At 40.1% G+C, this 21310-nt stretch overlaps 2 long non-coding RNA genes across 3 annotated transcripts in view; both read right to left on the reverse strand.

Annotated features, from left to right (window-relative positions):
- Positions 1-539: 539 nt before the first annotated feature.
- Positions 540-21310, reverse strand: part of LOC131280504 (uncharacterized) — a 32407-nt gene continuing 11636 nt past the window's right edge. The window contains exons 2-4 of one of the 2 annotated variants that reach the window (XR_009188117.1): positions 9612-9763; positions 3399-3484; positions 540-780 (exon numbers count right to left, since the gene is read on the reverse strand). This is a non-coding gene — a long non-coding RNA (uncharacterized lncRNA). Of the gene's footprint in view, positions 781-3047; positions 3181-3398; positions 3485-9611; positions 9764-21310 lie in introns of those variants that run through there. The other variant, XR_009188118.1, reaches the window with a different exon arrangement.
- On the reverse strand, positions 4679-5955 carry LOC139439960 (uncharacterized). Its single transcript, XR_011650022.1, has 2 exons — positions 5647-5955; positions 4679-5207 (listed from the first exon to the last, which is right to left on the reverse strand). It is a non-coding gene; the product is annotated as an uncharacterized lncRNA (long non-coding RNA).

Here is a 21310-nt window from a genome sequence, read left to right on the forward strand (position 1 = left end):
CCCACACGCAGTGCTGATGTGCACTAGGAGTGCCATGCCATGCAGGGGTGTCCCCTGCATAGTGGAGCCCCACGTGCAAGCAGTGTGCCCCATGAGAAAAAAGTGCAGCCTGTCCAGGAGTGGCGCTGCACACACAGAAAGCTGGACACAGCAAGATAACGCAATGAAAAGAGACACAGATTCCCGGTGCCGCTGACAAGAATGCAAGCAGACACAGAAGAATGCACAGTGAATGGACACAGAGAGCAGACAACCAGGAGGGGGGAAGGGGAGAGAAATAAATAAATAATTAATCTTAAAAAAAAAAGCAGACTAGACAACACTTTGATTGCAGCTTTGTGGAAGCCTCAGCAGAAGACTGAGTTAAGCTGAGCCTGGACTCCTGACCCACCAAAATTATGAGGTAATAAATGTATGCTATTTTAAGCCACTAAATTTATGATAACTAAAACAGCTTGCATATGTGTTCAGGTATTCAACATATTAGTACATACAGTGCAATCCATTCTTTGATAGATTTTGCATTTAATATTGCTGTCTTATTGCATTCTGATTTTTCTTCCTTACTCCTTCATGAGAAAGTGATATTTCCCCACCCTGATCTTCAATGTAGAGCCTCCATGAGAAAAAGACTGATGAAACGGTTCTCAGATCCAGCCACAGGTCTAGGGCTCCCTGGGACTTCCAGCTGCATTTCTGCTCCCAAGACTGTGTATCTGAAATCCATTGCCTTCCTCCCTTCCAGTCCACTGAGATGTTCTCTTGGCTAAAACTGCGTGGCTGGACAGAAACACAGTCAAGCCAATTTATATAGAACCAGTAGCACTGCAACATGAGGCATATCTATGGTAAAGGACTAGGAGCGCAGTAAGTACTAAACTATGCCTCATGTAATCCATTTATAAGCCAAGGCTTCTAGTGTCTTCTTTTCCCTTTCCCTTTTTATCAGTTTGCTCCTCCTCAAGCTTCAACCCTTGGGGTTAATGTAATTGCTTGTTAATTGCCCCTACTTCCAGATAGGAATCCAACCTGACTCGCTCATCCCCCTCCCGCCCTTCCTGACTTCTTTAATTTTTAAAAAATGTCTCTTTCAATCTCCCTAGTTCTCTTTCTCTATGTCTTTCATCTTCTTTTTCTATGAATATAGATATATATATATCTTCTATATTCTATTTATATAATCTCATATACTAATGTATATTGTTTGCATATTATGTGTGGCATCAAAATATATGTGTCACATTGCAACTATCTTTTTTCAGACAACAAATAGCTTGGAGTTCTTTTCATATTAATATATATGTGGTGTATATAATTTTTAATTACTTTATAATGTTATCATATTATTAGCATACCACTATACTCCTGTCCCCTTAATGATGGGTATTTAGATTGTTTCCAGTATTTTGACATTACAAATAAAGTCTCTGTGTCTGATTCCTTGTGCTCATATGCAATCATTTCCTTCAGTTATAAACCCAGAGTGGAGCTCTGCTTATGTCCATTTTAATTTTATTAGCGGCAGTGCTCCTTTCTGCATTCTTGTATCTGATAACTACCACTGATACTTTATTTCTTTCCTCATCTCTCTTTTCTCCTCTTTTTTTCCCTCCTTATTCTACTCTTTCGCTCTCTGATTTTCTCTCTCTTTCCATGTCTTTTGCTCTTTTGCTTCATCATACTCTTTTATTTTTTAAAAAGTTTAAAACCTAATTATTATTTACTAAAAGTCATGAAAATATCTGTGTCAGCAAATACACATTTACAAAATTGTTGTGAATTTCTGCAGTGCATTCCACATTGCTGTCCCCTCACACTTTTTAAACTGAGATAAAATTCACAAAACATAAAATTAAGCCAATTATATATATTTTGAAGTGTATAATTCAGTAGCTATAATTATATCACAATGTTGTGCAATCATCACCACTATTTCCAAAACATTTCATCACCCCTAAAGGAATTCCCATATCCATTAAGCAATCACTCCCCAGTTCCTGCCTCCCCTGCCCCTGGCACCACTAATTTGCTTTCTGTCTCTGTGAATTTACCTGTTCTGGATATTTCACATAAATGGAATTGTATAATATGTGACCTTGTGTGTCTGACTTTTTTTAGTTTAGGACCATGTTTCCAAGGTTCATCCATATTGGAGCATGCATCAGAACTTCATTTTTTTTGGTCGAATAATATTCCATTATATGGATATACCACACTTTATTTATCCATACATCAGTTGATGGACTTTTAGGTTGTTTCCACATTTTGGCTGTTGTGAATAAGGCTGCTATGAATATTCATATACAAGTTTTTGTTTGAATACCTGTTTGCAATTTTTTTGGGTATATACCTGGGAGTGGAATTGCTGGGTCATATGGTAGTTCTATGCTTAAGCATTTTTGAAGGGGCCTCACTCTACCCCAGGGCAAAAACTTGCAACTCAACCACAGCCAAGCTTTGGGACCCTTGAGACCAAGGCCAGAACTAAATGACTGTGTCAACATTGCCATTTATGGGACCTGGGAAAGGCTCGAGTTTCCTGGTTTGGTTCACAGGAAGGGGTGGAGACCTGAGCTGTCCATTTCTCTCTGTGCTCCTCAAATCACTGCATCTATTGCAAATTCATTCATTCAATGAATATTTATAAAGTGCCACCATGTGCCAGCTGCTGTTCTAGACCCAAATGTGCTCTCTTCCTTAGCCCTTGCTCTATAGTACATTGTCATAGCATGGCAATGATTTGAGCTTAGCAGCTCATTCCAAAACCCAAATCCCAAAGGAAGTATACTTGGGAATGAAAGCAGATTACTGTTAAATATCCCCCATTCCATGCCTCGTTATTTTAAAGCTGATTCCTGAGTGAACTGGTGTATTAGTTGGCCACAGAGGTGCTAACGCAAAGTACCAGAAATCTGTTGGCTTTTATAAAGGGTATTTATTTGGGGTAAAAGCTTACAGTTATAAGGCCCTAAAGAGTCCAACTCAAGGTTGCTTTCTCACCAAAGTGAGTTGCCACATGTTGAAGCAAGGTGGCAGGCAATCTCTGTGAGGGTTCAGCCTTTCTCTCTCTCAGTTACAGGTTGGCATAGGGCTTGTTTCTTTCTGGGCTCCCTGGGGCTGCAGGATCAAAGTTCTCTCCTCTGCCTTGTCTTTGGAACTCTCTCTCTCTTCCTGTGTCTCCTGTGAGTATTCATTTATATGAGCCCATCAAGGGGGTGGAGACTTAACCACATCCTACTGACTTGGTTGAATCAAAGTCCTAATCTTAACCATAATTTAATCAAAGACATCGCAGCTGAATCTAATACAATCAAAGTGTATCACACTCAGAGGATGAGATTAGTTTACAAACATAATCTCTCTTTTGGGGATTCATAAATATGCTCAAACTGCCATACCTGGTATAGTTCTTTAACCTATGGTAATAGTGACTGGGACATGTCTGATTTTCTACCTTCTAGGAGATAGTTGGAATGGAAACACCCTGGAAAGAGAGAAAAAAAATCAACACGTTATTTCAAATAGTAGGTCCTCTGTTAGGACTTATTTTCATTTAAAAAGCACATATTATATCAGTAGCCTTAAAGGATTTTTAAATCACAAATTATCTCTGGACTCTAGAGAGGAAAATTTATGTTGAGAGTTAGCAGAGACATGGGAAATGGCCAATAAATATAAACCAACTAAGTGAAAAGGAAACAAGAGAATAGAAATGTAGCTTACTCTGTGAGGACTTTAAAAGTTTTATTGTATATTTTTCAATATTATATTACATTCCAAACACAGTGTTATTAAGAAATTGTAGATTTGTTCACAGAAATTGAAAACTTTTTTTTTTAGATGTGTTGGTCTTTTTTATTATACCTTTTTGACACTTGGTAGAACGTCTGTGTCAGCATCATCTTTAACAGTTACAAGGCTAAAAATTACAGAATCAAAAAAAAGTTGACCTGTGCAGAATGACATCAAAATAAGGTACTGCTGAAATGCAAACTCTAAATGGTTCTGAGGTTAAAGTGGCAATTTTCCCATTGGTTTGATTGTTAAGTATGGTGGGCCATTGGTGGATTTCACATCAGCAGAGCCCAGAGGGACCTTACTGTTTTAGAGACTTATTATTCATGTTCGTTTTTACTTATTCTCTTTTGATTTAATATTAACCACAGCTCTGAGGTTATAATTAAGGTGATCTAGACAAGTTAGATTGTTGTTGTTTTGCTTTTCTTTTTCAGAGAAAGGGAAGTATCTCATTCCTTAAAGTCACCATACTGGATTGGTCCTGGGAGAAGCCTCATTTTCTCTCTCTCTTTTTAAAAGGCATTTATTTATTTATTTATTTATTTATTTATTTTAAGGAGGTAGCGGGAATCAAACCCCAGACCTCGTATGTAGGAAGCAGGTGCTACACCTGCTCCCTCATTTATTTTCTCTTTATTAAGCAAGATGATGCAAGGTAAGCCCTTCATACAATGTCTAGCATAGATGACATTTCATCTATATTGTTATTTATTATCCATGTGATGGACTGCTATGTATCTTAGTTTTGTAAGGAAAATATATGTATAATAAATGGTGATCTTCTTTGATACTAGAAGTATGTTTATCTTATTTTTCACACTTTTCTGTTTTTCACTTTTTACATTGAACAATATTGCATAGATAATTAGAAAAAAGGTAATTAAAAGGGCAAGCCCGGCATCCTTTATTGCTGACCAAGCAATTTGAGTAAATGGCCCTGTTATTGGTCTATTTACCCAGAAGGGCTGGGCTGCTCAGGCTGCCACAGGTAGGCAGCACCAGCCTTCAGGAGCCTTTCCCCTGTCTTCACTGATCAGCAAACTTTGAGAGTCACGAGGGTCCCTCCATGCATGTCTTCCAGGCTGGGTGGGAAGGTGTGTGGGTGGTGGCATCCTCCCTCTAAGACTTACTTCTTCAGTTATGTCCTTTAGCTTTGCCTGTGAAGGTGATGTAGAAAGCTGGTGCCTTCTGGCCATTGGGCCAGAAGTGCCCATTGAATAGTCACTTTTCCTGTGAATTAATAACTCTTCGGGCCTCATTTTTCCGTCATTAAGTGAGAGGAAGACAAAGATGCCTGGTCACCCTGTAGAGAGGCTTTCCAGGAATCAGTGGAGCAGTGTCTGTAAACAGCCTCCAGCAACATCTCTCCCGCTTTCCTCCACGTCTTCCTGATGTCTAGGGGTGGATTCCTAGAACCGTGAGACGGAAAGGATTCTCAGGAGGCTGTACATCTAGTTTCATCCTCAAGGAGGGCAGCAATCAAGCAAGACAGCCAGCCTGGGCCCATTCTTCCTTGGCTTTCCTGCATAATTTATTTATGGCTCTAAAACTCAGTATAGTCGGTAATGCCCTTTCTATTCCTCTCTAAATCTTTCTACTCATAAACAAAACTCCTTCTGGGACTCCTTTCAAACCAGTTCTTAGTCTTGTCTGGACTTTCTCCAATTTCTTCATATCCAATTGAAGTAGAGGAACTCTAAACTCAACGGCTCCCTCTAGTAAGAAACTAAACAGCCTTGACAGGAGTAAAGGACATTTGTGTCCCTCAATGCTATACAACAGTAATTCTCGGCAGAAGGAACATGTTGTAGAGAGAAAATATGGACTTCAGTGCCCAAGAGAACTGACCTCAACATTCTGCTCCACAGACTGCCTGTTGTTGACCACGAGCAAGCCCTTACATTTTGTTTTGCCTCAGTCCTTCGTAGGTAAAATAGGAATAACACTGCATTTAGTCTTGGTGAAGAGGAAATGAAAAAAATGTATATTAAGTGTTTGGTTTATGCTGTACATATTTTTCATACAAAAAGTTCTTAAAAACAAGCCAACTAATTCATCTGGTGTTCAACAGAAGAAAGGAGATCAGTTCCAAAGCTAGAGAAAAATGTGGCTGTAGTGGACTTATTGAAAAAAAAATTGGAACTGTCTTGTACTCTAAGGGCAATCTGAAGGATTTTCAAGTGTAATTTTTTTCCAATTTTATTGATACATTTTAATTAAGCATACATCCATCCAAAGAGTACAAACAATGGTATTCAGTATAATCACATGTTTATGTATTCATCACCCCAGTCACTCTCAGAGCACTTTCATTATTCCAATAATAACAGTAAACAAACAACATTTATCACCTGTCACTCTCTATACCTGGCCTGGCATAGATAGCTGCTAATCTTTTTCCTTCTCTCCAGTATATTTGTATTTATGCTTTGTGAAAAACAGTCTTATATATGCAGTATCACTCATATTTGTGTTTTAAATGAGGTGTTACTATCTTATACAGTTCAAGGTTAATTTTGGTAATTTTACTTTTTGCCTTAAATGCTGACTTTAGAACCTAGTTCCATGACAAGATCCAACTTCCTTGGATGAGGGTTTACCTTACATTTTCACTGTTTTCAGCAGTTTACAAAGCAGTTTCTATATCCATTTTTTTTTTAAAGCTTAGTGTTTTTGAAACCATTGCCCTGAAGATAAATAGCTTAACACTTATAGTCCTCAAGGAGGAATAACTTGATTTAGAAATCTTTCTCTCAATCCCTGGAAATCCCTACGAAATTGGGGGAAAAGAAGCTTATCCATGAGCAGTGTTTGAAGTAGTCAGTGCATAAGAGATTAAAGGTACATCCCCAGATTTTTAGGAAAAAGTTGTAAAATGAGTCAAGTCCCTCAGACCCAATAACAAACAAAAACCAAAAATAAAATCTTAGGATGTTTCCCTTACGTCCATCAAGATAAATAACAAGCAACAACTGCTTCTATTAGGTTAGGTACTGTCCTAAGCAGTTTACATGTATGAAGGCATTTAATCCTCCTGCAAATTTATAGGCAGGCACTGATGTCACTTTCTAGATAAGGAAACTCAGACACAGAGAGATTAGGTACTTTTCCCAAGGTTTTATGGCACATGTGGCAGAGCTGAAGTCAGACTCAGGCAGTTGGCCTGCAAGAGGCCAAAACTTTCCCCAGTCCACTACATGACTTATCTATTGTGGAACAGGTTGGAAACGTCTAACACAGCCCTGTCTTTATCACTAATTTAGGAAGCAATATAGCCTTGTCTTAAATGTACAGATTTTAGCATTTGGATGATTCATCATTTAATCTGGGGTCCACCACTTAATTTTTTTTTTATCCATTCCCCCCCCCTAACCATCGTTGTTTGTGCTCACTGCCTGCTCATCTTCTTTTTACAAGGCACCAGGAACCAAACCAATTGCTCGAGCCACCTCAGCTCCCTGCTTTGTTGTGTCTTTCATTGTCTTTCATCTTTGTGTCTTCTTATTGCATGATCTTACTATGTCAGTTCACCATGCCTGTCCATGATGCCAGCTTGTTTCCTTGCTTGCTTTCTCCAGAAGGCACAGGACACTGAACCCAGGACCTCCCATGTGGTAGGTGGGAGCTCAATCACTTGAGCCACATCTGCTTCCTCCCCACTACTTAATTTTAATTTTCTTTTCTTCTCCATCTCAAATCCCAACTGATGGAGAAACTAAGGATTAAGGTCCTTTTAAAAGGATTAAGATATTTAAAATAGAAATTATGTTCTGTACCTAAACAGTGAGTTGTTTTGCCACCTTCTGAGTCAGCTTGCCATAGTGAAATCATAATGCATTCAGAAAACTTCCTGTATATCAGCTGTCTCAGAGGCACTAAGCAGTGTTTTTTATAGTCTACCAAGTATACATGAATAAGACAGTGTGAATTATGGAGAAATTAGTATATTAACACTATGAGTTAACACTAATTTAAATTTAAATAAGATAACTTCCTACTGTTTCCCCTGCTCTTTATTATCACCTAAAATATGATTATTGTGTCCATTTAATAGTTAAACAGCTAGATGAATAGAGAACATTTGTCAAGAACTTACTTTTGCTAGGATCCTTACTTATCTCATTCAATTTATCACTGAGCTTGCTAGGAATATTAACCCTTCTTAGTTGATGGGAAATTGAGGCATAGAGGAGGCTCCAGCAAGTAGCTTTGGTTCCCACTTTAACTTAAATACTGGAGCCAGTATAAAACTCTGAATTGTTCAGATGTCCATGCATGCGTACCTAACCACAATTCTGTACTATTCCCCAAAGTATGGGTAAAAGCAAGACTTTGTTTATGGCTTTTGATCTGTGAAACTACCGTTTTAAAAGTCAGCATCTATCTAACAATTATTTTGCTATGAGCTCTTCATCTTTGTTTATCCCATGGGATTCTCTCCATCCCCAAATTAATCTCTAGTCTGGCAGATTTTATGCTCTGATCCTCACTAAAATTTCTTCAAACTGGAAAACCAAGAGGTTTATTCATGGCTTTCCCAGAAAATACTGTGGAGAAAAGAAAGAAAATCAACTAACACAGTTCTTCAAACGTGGACAAAAGATTAGCCCTGTTTAACCCAACCTCTGGCTCTGAGTTATTTTGAAGTAGCAAGGGCAAAAAATTCTTGGCTGTGGTAATTACATTGGGATGAACCATCAAGCTTTATGGAAATCATTCCCAGATTGTTGTTTTGCTTCTGGCACGTGACTACAGCTAATTCATCAGAAGAAAGAGCAAGCCAATCTTGCGACAGAGCCAGCTTTCCTTTGATGAAACAGAGCCACCACAAGCTGTTCTCTGGAATCTGGGAAAGGATTGGATTATCCTGTGCTATACATGTTTTGCCTTTGAATTCAGTTGGCCATCAAGAAGCTTGTGACTGTAATAGATGTGTAACACAACAGGAAACTTGGTTACAAGACATTGGCTCCAGGTTCTTAATGGTATATCGTTCAAGTATGCTTTTCTAAATTACCTAAACCAAACACACACACATACACATTCACACACCATTTCAGCCATAAATATTTCTTTGCTGTGTGACCTTCTGTTCACTAACCAAAATGGGTGACTGAGAGAAGAAAGTACATATGAACCAACCTACAAGGGAAAGGCAGACCAAAACAACTGATGTTACTGTGAGCAGCTCCCACTTCCCCTCCATCTCAGGGGCACACACAGATGTGTCAGAACTGGCCACCACGTGTGTAGACGACCAGTTGCAATTCTCTGCTGACACTGAGCTGACAAACGAGACCTAGAGAGCAAAAACTGTTGGAATTGGGTGGTAAGAAAGGTGCCCCCCCCCCAACTTTTTACGAAAGATCTATTCCCTATTGAGCAAAAAACATGTATGTAGCCCTATGACGCATTTCCAGTAAAATATTGCCATCAGCTAGGTAAATTTAATGAAGTATATATGGTGCCTGATTCTCCTGAAGAGAATTGAGATTATTGGTTTCAAAGGTAAATTATCTTCGGGATTAAGGAAGGTCTTCTCTGGCAATAACATTTATGAGCTGGAAGGATGCATTATTGACTCCTATGGATTAGGGTTGACTAAATTGGTACACTTGTGTTCTACGAGGGACCAGAGAATCTGCAGGCCACAGTCATGCAGGAGAGATAAGATATGAGCTGTCAGAGTTGCTGGAAGGGTAGAAAGGGGGCCTAGGATTTAAATATACTCAAATGCAATTGTCCTTCAGCTGGTCCTGGCATGAAACTCTTGAATTAATCCATCTTATATCATGTAGAAAAAAAATATCTACCAGATGAAGAAGTCATTAAAATTCTTCTGAACAGCTCAAAATCAGGAAATACAGACCACCTCTCAGTTGTGGCTTTTTAAAATGCCCATCTTGGCTGGTGAATTGAACTCCACTGAGATTCTTTCCAGTGAATTGGTCTTTTGGTTCCTGACCTGCACAGAGAAATCAATTTAAAATGACAAACTGGCATGTTAAATACCAATCTCAAATTTAACTGAAATGATTCCATTCCTCTGTGGAGCTTAATAATCCATTATTTTGTTTTGTCTTGACTATGGAAGAGCCGAAGAAACAGAAATAAAAATGAATGTCTCAAATTCTCGTACCTTATCAAGAGCAAAGGGAGGAGGAAGGTTGAGTTCTGCGTATGTCTGTTTACTATTTGGCCTCCTTAAGAAGATAAAGTGGGTAAAACCACAGGGAATGATGGATGCCCCCTGGGCCTTTCAGTCACAATGTACCTCCATCCCGGGGACACACATCATGCCCCTCTTGAATTAACCAAAGTGAATGAGTCTATGCCAAAATACCCTCCGAATGGTGAGTCCCTGCTGGGGCAGCCAGCAAGCCAGCACTTTGCCCCCCATTGGCTCCAGCCTCTCTACCCCATTCTGGGCAGGCCTGACTAGTCTAGAGCAAAGAAAAAAGAGAAACAGAGCCCCTCTCCCTCTGCTTGTGCTGGTGGAATGGGTGAGGGAAGGCACCTCCTCTTCCACTCAAAGAAACCTCTTTTAGAAGATGAGAACTGCCCGCTTTCTACCTGGGGCTGAGGATCAGGGGCAATTAGACTTTCAATTTACAGCACTTTCACTTTCATCTTCTTCAAGCCTCATCATAAGGCAGTGAGGGGAGTGGGAGTGATAACTGTGCAATACGTAACTGTTCTCATTGAGCAGGAACCCTGTGCCAGTCCTTGCCATTGAATACAAAGATAAGTATAATGAGGTCCCGGTTCTGAAGGGAATGACATGCAATCTGGTGAATCACAGTAGGGAGACTGAGACAGGAAATTGCATATGAAATAAGTATTGGCACTTATTTAGGAAGGGGCTAAACTTGGACAAATGGACTTAAGGATTTGGGTGTGTATGGCCAGATGATGGGTATTCTGGAGTTTTTCATACCATTAAAATTCCTCATTATATGATATGTTAGTCAACAGTATACATCATATTTTTTTCATATCCATGTCATTCTAAAAAGCACTTGAAGTTTCTTCAAAGACAAAACTATCCATATATTTTTCGTAAACTATGGATACAGGAAATATCAAGATTATCGAAGAAGTTGTATTATGTTTATATTGTCAATGCTAAACACACTTTAAAATTTTTTAAATTAAATGTTGAGTAGATCAAAAGACCATTTATGAAATATATGTAAGCATGGTTCTCATCCCTGGGGAACTTAAAAAATTGTTAATGAAAAATTTCAAACATACCCAAGAAAAGAAGGGAATGATATTGTGAACCCCCATCCCTAAAACCCAGCTCCTTCAATTCTCAACACAGGCCAGGAGCTGAGTCATGTGACCCTACCCACTTCTTTATTTTAAAGCAAATCCCAGACTTTATATTATTTTATCCATAAATACTTAAAAACATATCTCTAAAAGAAAGTCTTTTATTTAACAAAAGACCAGAATCATATCTAAAATTAAAAAGTCCACAACATCGTTAACTATCCAGTCTGCGTTCAAATTTCCACCCCGAGGCGTATTTGGGACGTGGAGCTGCCCTGGATGGCGCCTCGGGGGTGATCACCGGACATCGTGGATCCTCACAGGGCCCACTGGATGGAATGGAGGAGAGTATGGGCCATGATGTGGACCATTGTCTATGAGGTGCAGAGGTGCCCAAAGATGTACTTACCAAATCCAATGGATGTGTCATGATGATGGGAACGAGTGTTGTTGGGGGGGGAGAGGGGGGGGTGGGGGGGTGGGGTTGAATGGGACCTCACATATATATTTTTAATGTAATATTATTACAAAGTCAATTAAAAAAAAAAAAATTTCCACCCCGAAACCTTTGTAACAAATATGCTATTCTGTTATCTATTATTGTGTAACAATCTACCTCCCAAATTTAGAGACGTAAAACAATTCTTTGTTATATCTCATGGTTCTGCAGTTTGATGGAGTTTAGCGAGGGTGTTCTTGGTTGAGGTGTCTTCTGTGATTGTGGCCACGTGTTAACTGGAGGTGAGATGGGATGGATATCCTAGGAGGCTCACCCTCGTGTTTGGCAGTTAGCAATGGGCACCAGCGGAAGCTCCTGCACATGACCTCTCCAAGTGGCTTGGGCTTCTCACAGCATGGAGGCTGCGTTCCCAGAGGGCACGTCCCCAGAGGAAGTGTCCTGGCAGGCAGGAAGCAAAAGCTGCCAGGTAGGTTAAAGGCACTGCCCAAACTGGGCCGGCATCACTTCTGCCATGTTCTGTTGGTTAAGGCATTGGGCCTGTTCACACAGATTCAAGAGGGTAGGGAAATAGTCTCCACTTCTTGATGGGAGAATAGCAGGGTCACATTGTAGAAGAGCATGTGGGATGGGCGATAATTGTTCCGACCATTTTTACTATCACAGATACGCAGACTGTAGACCAGAACAATCAAAGCTGGATCCCTGAGGGCAGGACCCTGGCATTTTAAAAAGCCATAAGATTTAAGTAAAGAAGTAGAATACTTACCTAATCCTGCTCTTGATTGAAAAAAAGGTTCATGCTAGCAAAAAGTGTTAACATAAACAAACCTAACTGTGCAATGACTTCTTCCAGAAAGACGCCAGAAACGGTCTTGAGAAGTGAGAGACATATATTCTTTAAAGTGTAGGAAAACACAACTTTTGCCCAGACTAAGTACAAACACATGGTGCTCCTCTGTTGGGGTATTGGAAGCCCTATGGGTTGATCTAATTCTCTGACAGTTATCTGACATTCTAAACCTGTTTCTTCAGTTGTAAAAAGGGAATATACACCTGCCACTCTAACTGGCACTGGGTACGTGATCTGTCCTTTTGATTGTTAATATTATTATTAGAATATTGCCAAGTAGCAAGTTTGGTTCTAGTTTGTTATTTAATTTCTGGAGTGGCTCATCATGTCTGGGAACCCTAACTTATTCCTGTCTACCAGCAAGAAAAATCTAGGCAACTTTCATTCCCCATTCTTGCTCTGTTTCTTTGCTTCCAATAAAGCATCACCACCTTTCTAGGAAAAGCAGTAGGTCATTTCATCTAGGTTTCTGGTTTGCATTAAGCTAGAGAAAAAGTCCAGGTTCTCAAAGGAAGTATTGCTGATGAGGACTTGTTGGTAGATTCTTGGATTCTCTGAGAAAAGAATTTGGCTCTTCATTTTAACTTATGTCCTTACTTCAAACATAGATTATCCACTATTCTGTTGTTTGCCAGGATTCCTACATTTTTTCATTTTAACCTCATTTTCTGCATCACAGGTTTCCATTCTGAGGTAGAGATAAATCATAATGTCTCAACCTGTTTGTAGTATATTAATCATCCAGTTCTCTTCAATGGGCTTTTCATATGGTTGCCCGTTTTACATCTGTTCACTTCCTTTCTCATACAATATGCACGGCCTACTCCTATTTTCGATTTCTTTAAAAAATCTTACGTAAAATAGCATATTTTTCTTGCTGGTACTTCCTTCAGTTGAAGATTTATCAGAAACTGTTTGGATTAGGAGAAATCTATCATTTCTATTTACATTATTCCTTTGTGTTTCATAGTATTTCTACCCCCCTTTCCCCCCAGCAGTGCCTACAATCACCTCTTGAACAAATTCTCTCAAGCCTTCCTTCTCAGAGAGTAGGCAGGTCTCAAATTTCTTCAGGGCAGAGATTATCTGATTTCATTTATCAGCTAATCCATAGGTAAACCTAGTGATTCTTTTGTCATGGCTGGATATAGAGAGGAATTTATTTGGAAGGCAAATAAAAAGCATTGAACAAAACTTTTATACTCTTAGGACAGGATGCTGGGAGAAACTTATTTTGCAGAAATGTATAGAATTTTTGAAGACTCAGTCATTCTTGAAGGGAACATAAATGGCAATTTTTCTTTAAAATTAGAGTTAAGGTAGAAATTCTTATTAAAGTCTGATATCAGACATTCTGCCATTGCTAGATACAGTAATTTATTCATATCATAATAACCCTGGCATCACTGATATAACCCAATTTCCCTTGCCTTTGGGGGTTTTACTACTGACTTGACCTTTAGCTGTGGTTCTGAGAAGACAGACAAATGATCATTGAGTTCTTTCCCCACACAGGCACTTAAAGGCTATTTTTGGTGTATTTCACTACTACGGTCTCTTCTGTCATTGAAGCAGACACTGAAATTATCAAATACTCCCAAACAATAAATCTGCAATTCAGATGGATGTGGTATCTAGGCAGTTTAATTTTCTCTTCTCCATCTCTTTCCATGGTTTTCCAGTTTTTCTCTTAAATAGCAGTGTTCCCCAAGGCTCCACCTTTGGTCCTTTTCTTTCTCAAGTACATACTCTACTTGGATGATTGCCTTCTTGTTTGCAGTCATCACCACTACTTATACTCCTTGACTCCCTCACTCCATTTCCAGTTCAGGTTTCTCTTTTAAGTCCCTGTTTCTCTAAATCCCATTGCTGTTTAGCCTTGGGATACCAGTAGCCAGGAACAGGTGATCCTCTGAAGCCAGTGACTTGTTTTTAACTTAGGGTCTCATTGAACATTATGTTCCCCTCTGCTTTCCCACTAGGAAGCTCAGGCAGAATTGGTGGCTGATCTGTAGATATTGTTTAGGGTCTGCCTTTCGTGCATTAACTTCACCACCCTTGTCTTAATTTCATTCCACCTCAACTTTTCATCTTTTATTTTTATCCTGTTGTAATGTATGCATTTATGTAACTCTCAATACATCTTGTTTTGGAATTAGTCAGGTATTAATATGGTATGGTATAATACAATGCCATATAATATAAATGTGTGTATATATATGCACATGTATATACAAAGGGTATATATGGCTATGTAGGTATACCTTAAATTCAACATGTTGAATGTATCTTCCTCCTAAATTCTTTGTTGTGAACTAATCCATCAGCCTCCCAAGTTAGTAGCAATCTTAATCTTCTACTTTTCTTTCCTCCCCCATATCTAATTAGTCATCCAATCCTCCCAATTTATTGCAGATTTTCTTCTCCCTCCCCAATGCCATTGTCCCAATTCAGGTCCTCATCTTGCAACTGTCTCTTGCCACACCAGTTCATTCTGTGCTCTGCTTCCAGAATAGCCTTCCTAAAATACATCTGATCTTATAACTGCCCTATTTAGAACCCTTCGCATTGCCTACAAGATAAATTCCAACCTATTTTGCATAATGAATAAGTCTCTTCATAATCTGAACGGTGTACTCTTTTCTCTCAATGATGAACGCTTATCTTCCCCTCTAAAGGTTTACCACTTGCCTGAGTCATCATTTGTTGCAGGTTGGATTGCCTTGGAAGCAGACTCTGAGATGGAGATAGGAGGGCAGGAATTTTACCAGGGCATGCTTTTGGGACTACTATCTGTAGAAGAGAATGGAATAAAACAGAAAGGAACTGAGGTCGAAGTCAGGCTGTGACAAGTGCTGTGCTGGAGTTGGGTTGCCTGGAAATTGGCAAATGCTATACATTTCAGGGTTTCCCACACTCTCCAGTCCCAGTGGAACTCATGAGGAATTTGGGGTGACCCTTCGGAATTGTCCTGAGTTTGAGGTGGGGTGGCTAGACATGTAATACCCCTGTGTCACCAGATGTTGGATGTTGACAGTTCTAAAGAGCCAATTCCAAGGAGGGTTGACACGGGGGGGGGGGGGGGGGGGGGCGTTCTTCCAGCAACACGCCTTACAGCTGAGGCAATAGGTTCTTCAGGAGGCTTGCCACACGTTCAAATGAAGATCCAATTTTGAACACCTGTGGCTTCCCTGGGTTGAGAGCCGAGTGGAAGAGCAAGGTTGAACTTTGAGACTGATTTTGGCTCTTGTAGCCTTGTAGCTGTAAGAGTTAAGGGAGCCCTTTAGCAAAGTCAAAAGATTTGTTGGTTTTCTCTCAATCTCTTCAACCAAGAGTTTAAGAATCCTCCATTATTAATCCAGACATCCCAATGTCCTTAATTCCTCAGTTTCATCATCCTCTTTTATGGCAGTGGCTCTTAGCCAGGGATAATTTGCCCCCCACCCTCACCCCCAGATGATATTTAGCAATCTCTGGAGACATTTTGGTTCTCGCAGCAGGAGATGAGTTACTACTGAATCTGGTGGAAAGAGATCAGGGATATTGCTAAACATCCTTCAACGCATGATACAGCCCTAACAACAAAGAACCACCCAGCCCAAAACATCAATATTGCCAAGGCTGAGAAACACTGCTCTATAGCAATAACCACTAAATGGTCACTTCTTTCCAGATGACCATGGGGAAAGAACTACGTAAATTGTTTCACCTCTGCAGGTTATGAGAAGGCCAGAATCCCCTGTCTCCTCCACATTGCCTTTAACCCCAGCTTGGCCAGAAGGTCAGTCTCAGCTTCTTCTCTATTTCCCTGGGGGTCTATTGTCATTCCTACATCAGTTAGGATGCTGTTGCAAGGAAAGCAAACCAACCCAGGTTGATTTAAACAGAAAAGGAATTTATGGAGAGGATATTGTGTAACTCACAGAAATACCAGGAGGGTTGGATTCTGGTATTTCCAATCAGTTAGCCCAATTCCTCTGGATCCAATACATCCAAAATTGTACCACGAAGTTGGTCTAGTGATGACCCTGCCACTGGTGCCCTAACATTGTACTTTGCAGTTTGTGCACTGGACAGGTCACCCTGTCACTGGCACCATGCCATGGAGCCCCTCAGCAAAGGGGCTGCTGGCACTACTGCTGCTGCCAGAAAATTTCCTGCCACTCCTTCTTCCTTGCTTCTCCTGTTTAAGGGTCTGGAGAGGGTATAGTTAATTGACGAGGCCTAGGTCACTAGCTGTAAATGACACTGCGAGAGTGAGCATGTGGCATCTTCAGTTTGGATGATGGAAGGTGGGCTTTACCTCTGATCAAAACTCATGAGGTGGTAAGCAGATGTGGCTCAAGTGATTGGGCTTCTGCCTACCATATGGGAGGACCCGGTTCGATCTCTGGGGCGTTCTGGTAAAAAGCATGCCCGCACGGTGAGCCAGTGCCCATGTGGAGAGCCAAGTGCTTGCATGGTGAGTCAGTGCCCATGCAAGTGAGTCACGCAGCAAGATGATGACGCAACAAAAGAGAGACGAAGGGGAGAATCAAGGCAAGGTGCAACAGAAACCAGAAACTGGGGCAGCACAAGTGACAGGGAACTTCTCTCCACATCAGAGGTCTGTAGGATCAAATCCCAGTGAATCCTAGAGGAGAAAAACGAGAAAAGAAGACAAAAAGAGAAACACATAGAAGATCACACACCAAATGGACACAAACAGTAAAAAACAGGAGTGTGAGGAGAGGGGGGTGGGAAAAACAAACAAATTTTAAAAAACTCATGAGGTGGGGAATTCCCCAAAGCCATGAAAGTGAGTAGATGCCCAAGAGCAAAACAGGGACAACATTTAAATTTAAAATGTCCTCCTGATATTTGCATACATTTCAGGCAGTTTTATTGCAAATGTCTCCAACAACAAGAGCTTGGATGTGTGTAGCTCTCTATATTTTTGCAGTGTGTGATAAGTTATTTTATTATACACACATTCACACATGCGTATACCTTGGAACTACAATAAATAGCCTGGCTTTTATATTTATTTCTGCAGTATAAAAATAGGCATATATCCCCCTAATGATCTTACCACTATTACTCTGTATCACTTCAACTTGAGTTAGCAATGCCTGACTAAACAGTGTTGAGAATAGTTTACTAATGAAATAAAGCTAGAGAGTATGCCTTTTAATTTGTGTCTTTGATTAATTGTGTGCCTGGCTCTTCTTTTACGAGATAAATCCACAAGTAAAGCTATATTAAGATGGAAAAACAATAGACTCTTTCAAAAGGGTTCTCCATTCTAGTGTGACATTTCAAAAGTCTTCTTCATTCTCGTGTGGCATTTTTCTACCTTTTTTTTTTTTTCCTGATTGTCACTTGATGGATCTTTCCATTCATGGTTTCTGACAATTTCCAAGACTAAAAGCTCCACACTTTGTACATGAGCTGATGATCTCCTAACAGGGCTATGCAAGAATTTCTGGTATCCTGTCTCATAAAATATGAAAATTTTCTGAAAGACTCAGAACTTGCCAGTATGGTAGGACAGTTACTTTTATTTTTTAAAAGATTTTATTTATTTATTTATTTTTCTCCCCTTCCCCCTCCACCCCGCCCCGCCCTGCCCTGGTTGTCTGTTCTCTATTTGCTGCATTTTCTTTGCCTGCTTCTGTTGTTGTCAGTGGCATGGGAATCTGTGTTTCTTTTTGTTGCGTCATCTTGTTGTGTCAGCTCTCTGTGTGTACAGCGCCACTCCTGGGCAGGCTGCACTTTCTTTCCCACTGGGCGGCTCTCTCCTTACGGGGCACACTCCTTGCGCGTGGGGCTCCCCTATGCGGGGACACCCCTGCGTGGAAGGGCACTCCTTGCGCACATCAGCACTGCGCGTGGGCCAGCTGCACACGGGTCAAGGAGGCCCGGGGTTTGAACCGCAGACCTCCCATGTGGTAGACGGACGCCCTAACCACTGGGCCAAGTCCGCTTCCCAACAGTTACTTTTAAAAAGTGAAATTAGTGAGGTTTCCTGAAGCAAGGCTCCAGAGGCAGGTCAGTTTTAACTTTCAAATAAAAACCAGGGGCAGCCCATTTGCTTATCACTGTTGGGGATTTGGGGCCTATGGGAATAAGAACCCAATCTTACAAGTTAACCTTGCAAACACAGGATTTCATTATTTCCTAAGGTGTCTTTCCATACTGCCATCACTCCAATTTAATAGAGGGAGAAACTGAATTGTAGAAAAACAGGCCACACACTCAGAATTAAATATCAAGAATTAAAAAACAAAAACAAAACTGACCATGTAAAAACCCAATACTTTTTCATTTATAACGGGCATTTTGGAATCCTTGAAGTCAGAATCCAAAGACCACAAAGTCCAGTTACTTAAATTGTGAAAATTGCAAGTTTTCTTCTTCTTTTTTAAACTTTTAATTTTAAAATGGTTTCAGAATTACAGAAAAGTTTCAAAGATAGTACAGAAATTTCACATACACCCCACACCCAGTTTCCCCTATTGCTAGCATCTTACATTAGTATGCTACATTAGGCACAATTAATGAACTAATATATTTTTTTAAAGATTTATTTATTTATTTCTCTCCCCTCCCCCACCCACCACCCCAGTTGTCTATTCTCTGTGTCTATTTGCTGCATCTTCTTCTTAGTCCGCTTCTGTTGTCAGCGGCATGGGAATCTGTGTTTCTTTTTGTTGCATCATCTTGCTGTGTCAGCTCTCCCTGTGGGCGGCACCATTCTTAGGCAGGCTGCACTTTCTTTTGCACTGGGCGGCTCTCCTTATGGGGCATACTCCTTGCACGTGGGGCTTCCTTACGTGGGGGACACCCCTGCGTGGCACGGCACTCCTTTGCACGCATCAGCACTGTGCATGGGTCAGCTCCACATGGGTCAAGGAGGCCCGGGGTTTGAATCGTGGACCTCCCACGTGGTAGACAGACGCCCTGACCACTGGGCCAAGTCCACTTCCCATTAATGAACTAATATTGATACATTACTATTAACTGAACTCCATACTTATTCATATTTCCTTAGTTTTTACCTAATGTCCTTATTTTGTTCCAGGATCTTATCCAGGACACTACATTACATGTAGTTCCCCTGTTACCTTAGGCTCCTACTAGCTATGACAGTTTCTTAGATTCTCCTTGTTTTGTTGACCTTGACAGTTTTGAGAAGTACTGGCCAGGTGTTTTGCAGAACGCCCCTGAACTGGGATTTTTTTGATGTTTTTCTCGTGAGTGCCACCTAAGATCCCCTCTGAAAGCTGACTTGGGTCAGCATGGAGGGGGAACTTCCTAATACTTGGGAGGTGGAGGGGTATTCTCCCATCCTGTTTCCTCAGCAGTGGAGGGGAAGGCAGACTTCAGAAAGGCCATTGGAAAGAGGGACTGGTGACCAATCTTGAGAGGTCACAATGTTTGTCTAGTAAAACATTTATGATCTACAGAGGTCACAGTACTTATCCTAAGAGACACAACATTAAAAAACCTGTTGGGTTGAGATTTTTAATCTTTAGAGTATATAACATGAAGTTCTGCTGGTCATGGAAGGGCTGAAAGGCTAATTCCTTCATCAGCTGAGATCTGGAGCAAACTAGTGACTGGCCTTAGTCGTACTTCAGTATTCAAGCAAGCACTTGGCTTTGTGATCTTAACTAAAATTAAATTTAGATACATGGATTTGGAGGTCTGTAAAATGAGGACTGTATTCTGTCAGTATGAAATACACCCAAAAAATCTGCAATGATATTCCTTTTTGGAAAAAAAAGAAGCTAATATCTGGGCTTTGTTCCACGATGGCAAGGTGAATTCTAGCAATACAAGAACACATTTAAAGAAAGAGAAACATGGGGTAAAACATAAAACAGTAAGAAATCCCTCTTAAAAACATTGATTCACTCTGTGTGCCACTACTATATTACTCATGCAAGACATTTTCTTAGGCCTAATATTTTCTTCATTGCTTTAGCTCAAGGGTTCACAAACTTTTTCTCCAAAGGGCCAGATAGTCAGTATGTTAGGTTTTGCTGGCCATTTTGTTCCAGTGAATGGGTGTACTTGTGTTCCAATAAAAAAATTTATTTACACCAACAGATGGTAGGCTAGATTTGGCCCTGAACCCTGCTTTAGATATAATGGGCTTGAGACAGAGTTTTTCTTCTGTATAGCATGGAATTTACTGGATACAGGGAGTAATTTGATTTAAAGAAATAATTAGTCTAGTAAAATTCAGAAGAGTCTTGGAAGATGTACCATAAACCTTTTGCCATATAGTCTTCTGAATTCTTTGATGGTCTGTACTCTGTGAAAAGATTTTAGTGTTTTTTTTTGGTTTTATTTTGTTTTATTTGAAACAATGTCTGACATATAGTAATCAATTAATAAATATATTTTAAAAGTTTAAAAGTAACACATACATAGGTTATTAAGGTTCAAAAATTATAGAAGGCTTACATAGTGAAATGCAAGTCTCTTATCTTCCCTTGTCCCAAGTCTATTCAGTTTCTTGGGTATTAACATATCCAAAGCATTTACAGGTATGCATATAAATATATGTTATGTCCTGGGTTTTCCACACACACACATATAATAGCATGCTGTGGACATTGTTTTATATATTTCTTGATTTGTTCCACCCTGCAATATCTTGAAAATATATAGAGATCTATCTATATATCTGTATGAAGGGTCCTGTGGTGGATTGAATTTGCGTGCCCCTGTTTGGACATATTCTTGGTCTTTGTCTGCATTCTAGTGGGTATGGATCCACTGTAAATAGGATCTCTTGAAGATATTACTTCAGTTGAGGTGTGCCCAAATGAATCAGGTTGGGCTTTAATCCAGATTAGTGGAGCCCTCTATAAGCAGAATGAAATTCAGACATAGAGAAGGCCACATGGAGGAAAAGAAGCTAAAAGTCAAGGCAA

The sequence above is a fragment of the Dasypus novemcinctus genome, chromosome 11 (genome assembly GCF_030445035.2).
Source record: "Dasypus novemcinctus isolate mDasNov1 chromosome 11, mDasNov1.1.hap2, whole genome shotgun sequence".
NCBI classification, from domain to species: Eukaryota; Metazoa; Chordata; class Mammalia; order Cingulata; family Dasypodidae; genus Dasypus; species Dasypus novemcinctus.